This window comes from Temnothorax curvispinosus, unplaced genomic scaffold (genome assembly GCF_003070985.1).
Source record: "Temnothorax curvispinosus isolate PA1 unplaced genomic scaffold, ASM307098v1 QBEX01011972.1, whole genome shotgun sequence".
NCBI lineage: Eukaryota > Metazoa > Arthropoda > Insecta > Hymenoptera > Formicidae > Temnothorax > Temnothorax curvispinosus.
The window spans coordinates 20,781-25,787 of NW_020221752.1; the positions used below are offsets into that span (position 1 = coordinate 20,781).

Consider the following 5,007-nt stretch of genomic DNA (forward strand, 5'->3'; position numbering starts at 1 on the left):
GCGGAATCCAGATTCAGGGCGACCGTCGTAAAGCGACGCCCGAACATTGTTAATGCAATATTATAAAAAACATGATGCAGGTATATTTCTGAAATATTTCAGATGCATAGTTACAAATGAAATGTTAACGAAATATTTCTGTACTATTTCCAAATATTTCAATATTTCAGCAACATGACATGCCGAATGGGATAAATATCAACAAGATGTCTATTGTTTTAACCTTATAAAAACATATACAAAGTAGAAGGTTTTTAAACGATTCAATTTATATTATGGATATACAACAGAAAACGAACCGATTAGCTGTTGAACAGAAAATGATAAGTTGTATGTCGGAAAATTCTGATAAGAAACGATAGATGTGTTGGTTTGGTTAAGTCATATAAATATCGATGAGATATCTATCATTTTATTCTTATATACCCTGGCGGAAATATTTCTACAAAATTTAAAAAACTATAAAATATAATTGCCAGAATCTATTAAATTCTACATGAATTTAAGAAGTACTACAAAATCCTACATGAAAATGCTAAAATTGGAACATTTTTGTAAATTTTTGTAGTATTCTACAAGTAAGCAGATGTTTTAATTTTTTAAGATTTTGTTTTTTCTTAAATTTTTAAAATTTGTAGATTTTTGTACTATTTTTTATAAATTGTAGTTTTTCATAAAATACTACTTGCAATAATTTCTTGATTTGAGAACATTGTAATTTGTGGTACTATTTCGTAGATATTTCTACAAAAAAATAACCATTTCTACAAAAAATTAAATATTTCAACAAAAATGTATGTACAAATTTCTATTTCTAGTTAAATTTTGTAGTTATTCATAGAAATTTTTTCCGCCAGGGTATCCGTATTAATGCATACGGTAAAATTATTACCATAAATAATGATATATACTATATCGTGTAAATACGATTGATTCAGACGGGCAATGATTGTACATGTAAAAAACGATTCATAACTATAAAACTTGTATAGTTATTTCCTTATTTGGATCTAAAACGATAGAAACTGATTTAATTCGATTAATGTTTTATCTGTCTTCTAAATATGGAACGATAGAACCGATAAAATACGATTAAAAATGATACATATAGCCGTTGTTAATCGTTTTCTATCGGAGATGGTTACCAGGGTACCGTGTCTCTTGATCCAGACAATCCAAAGGACGGCAAAGGTAAAAACAATTTTGAACGTTTGGTGTATCCAATAAAATCTAAAATTAGAGATTTCTTTTATCTATAAGAATTAACTTAAATTAATAAAATTAATCAAAAATTAAAAAAATATCTGTTACCTCCTATACTTGATACGACTGATTTTTAAAGTACTGTTATCTTCATTAAGAAGATAAAGGCGTAGTCCCATATAATGGGACTACGCCTTAAATATTTTGTCTGATTTTTAAAGTACTGTTATCTTCATTAAGAAGATAAAGGCGTAGTCCCATATAATGGGACTACGCCTTAAATATTTTGTCCAGTCAAATCCAACCATGCTGAATTGAAATAATTGCTGATCTTCCTCACTCAGATGACTCCACATCGCTTGAACATTGTCAGTGGAAAAACTCCATTCATTATTGCAAAACGGTTGGAGCGCGTTGGAAAGTTTGTCGATCTTTTTACACAACTTCCACATTCTGAAATGCATATAAAACTATTATAATTGTTTATATTATAGATGACATTTTATTTGGTTTCGATACAAACTATGAGATATGTATATACTTCAAGTAAGAGAAACAACTTTTAAATTTACGTGATACCTTGGGCTACGATTTATACAGATGTTTACAGCATCTATAAATAAAGCCGGAAGGAAATGACCGAGCCAAACGCAAATTCTATATGGTATTTTATGTTGAAAGTGAACCAATAAGGGTAAATATATGGCATTATGCAAGGGGTACATCCTATTTGCGTCGTGAAGTGCATGAACATATTCATTCAAAGTAGGTCCATTGACTGGTGACACGAAATTGTAAATTAATGTATCCTTGTCTCTCCTACAAGATGAATGCATTTAAACATAATTATGTTGTACATTATACTTCTTTACGTATCAGAGTCATTTATGATCATATGCTAATGTTTATATGTGTCTGTGATTACGGTAGTACCTAATTGTAAGTAGCTATTTGTAATTAGTAAAATATATTTAAGTATTTGTAAGCAGTAAAATTTGTAAGTAGTAAAAGTAATTGTAAGTAGTAAAATATATTTAAATACACATATTCGTATACGAGTGTGTTTCATGCTTTTTAAAATAGCCTCTTCCCCACAAACTATAGTATTTTGGAATACATTTATTATATAATATTTGCGATATTCAGAAAAATGATAATAGCAACTGAATACTAATTCTCCTGTTTTTTCAATCTGTTAATTTTCATATTTAATTGTTATATCTTGATGTTAGTTTTTTACAAGCATTAAGAAATTATATATCTATATATATATATATATATATATATATATATATATATATATATAATAAGTCATTAAAAATTATGTCTAAAAAATAATCTAAACAACTTATGAGATTGAACCATTATTATGTCATTATCTGATAACAATGTTTAAAATAGTAGAAATAGAATTTTATGTAAATTAGCTTCGGAGATGTTGGTTAAATATTGGATCATACCTGAATTGATTACAGACATCCCACGCACTAGCGATTAAAGCATTTACCGTGAAGTCGACAGGCACTATATTTGCCTTGAAATCGGAATTATAACGATGAAATCTTGTGATACCAAGTAGTGAAGTCACCGTGACACCTTGTGGCCCATACATATTGTCTATTCATCCGACAAGTGGCTCATTGGCGCTAGATAGAACTGAAAAAAATTTTAATTATTCCACGTTATGCAGATTCGCAAGAATCAAACTTATTGTAAGCTAAACGCGACACACGCACACACACACACACACACACACACACACACACACACACAGCCGCGACGGTTTATTATTATTTTACAATTATAGAATTTTATAGCACATAATTATGCAAACCAGTTGAAAATAATTACATATAAATGTTATTTAATAAATTCTTTAGCAAAAAAACTGCTAGTTTTTATAATTATTCTATTACCTACTGCAGGTCGAAATATTCCTACTGGCAAATCTCTGCTTTCGTCTCTGAGAAGTCCTTCCGCAATCGCTTTCGTGAATGTATATGTATTCGGCCATTGTGAAATGATTCTAGTCAAACGGTAGAATATATTTCTTTATTAATATATGTAATTATTATGTTATATTGAGCATCAAAGAATTACCTAGATATTTTTTCCTCGATTATATTTTTGTGTAAGTTCCGTGTGAACATGATAAGGTCTTTGTGGTTAATGGGATACGAATAAAATCGCTCTTCGATGTGTTTCACATGGCAGTTCGCATAAGCTGTTGACACGTGAATAAGTGACTGCAAGGTAAACATTAAGCGTAATTTATGTTTTTCTCTTAAAATTAGTGAAAATTGCAAAATATAAATAATTATTATTACTAGAACACATATTAGATATAAGAATTACTTTTAAATTTAGCATGTGCTTTGCGAGCTTTAAGATGGTAGCGGTAGCATTAACGTTCATTATCGTAGAAGTTTTGATGTTCTCGATGAACCGTACATTTTCTGCTATGTGAAAAATTATGGATGCCTATAATAAATAATAAATATACATGTTTTAAGAAGGAAAAATATTAAAAAAAAATACACAATTTATTTCTAATTGCATCAATAATTATAATTATATATATATATATATCTATATCTATAAAGGAAGATGTCCTGACTGACTGACTGACTGACTGACTGACTGACTGACTGACTCATCAACGCCCAGGCCAAACCCCTGAACCTAGAGACTTGAAATTTGGAGGGTGTATTCCTCTCATGACGTAAGCATCCACTAAGAAAGGATTTTTAAAAATTCCACCCCTAAGGGGGTGAAAAGGGGTAAAATGTGTTTTTTTCACGATTGTTCTGACTGACTGACTGACTCATCAACGCCCAGCCCAAACCCCTGAACCGAATTTTTACCAAAAGTATATGAAATAGGGGTAGAATTTTCCGGGGAGTGCCACTATGTGTATAGTTTTTTGTTACCGATTTTCTGGAAACCGATTTTTTTTATTTTTCCTATTTTTCGAAAAATAATTGATCAAATCTCAACAAATTATAGATCAAACAGGGGTAGAATTTTCCGAGGAGTATTATGAAGTGTATAATTTTTCGTTACCGATCTTTTGGAAGTCGGTATCGAAATTTTTTCAAATAATTTTTACCAAAAGTATATGAAATAGGGGTAGAATTTTCCGGGGAGTGCCATTATGTGTATAGTTTTTTGTTACCGATTTTCTGAAAACCGGTTTTTCTAATTTTTCTAATTTTTCGGGAAATAATTCACCGAATTTCAAAGAATTGTAGATCAAACAGGGGTAGAATTTTCCGGGAAGTGCTATGAAGTGTATAATTTTTCGTTACCGATCTTTTGGAAGCCGGTATCGAAATTTTTTCAATCTTTCGGGAATTAATTGACCGAATCTGAAAGAATTGTATATAAAGTAGGGGTAGAATTTTACGGCGAGCGCCATAATGTGTTCAGTTTTTGTTACCGATTTTTTTGGAAATCGGTTTTTTTAATTCTTTCAATTTTTCGAGAAATAATTGATTAAATGTCAAAGAATTATACATGAAGTAGGGGTAGAATTTTCCGGGGAGTGCTATAAAGTGTACTATTTTTTATTACCGATCTTTTTAAAAACCGGTTCCGAATGACCGAATCTCAAAAAATTGTACATAAAGTAGGGGTTGAATTTCCTGGGGAGTGCTATCAAGTATATAATTTTTTGTTATCGATCTTTTTGGAAAGCGGTATCAGAAGTTTGACGAATTTTCGGGAAATAATTAATCGAATTTTAAAGAATTGTATTTAGAGAGAGAGAGAGAGAGAGAGAGAGAGAGAGAGAGAGAGAGAGAG

The 5,007-nt window shown here is 30.4% G+C and overlaps 1 pseudogene; it reads right to left on the reverse strand.

Annotated features, from left to right (window-relative positions):
• Positions 1-1,418: 1,418 nt before the first annotated feature.
• Positions 1,419-4,621, reverse strand: LOC112462146 (annotated as a pseudogene).
• Between the last annotated feature and the right edge of the window lie 386 nt (positions 4,622-5,007).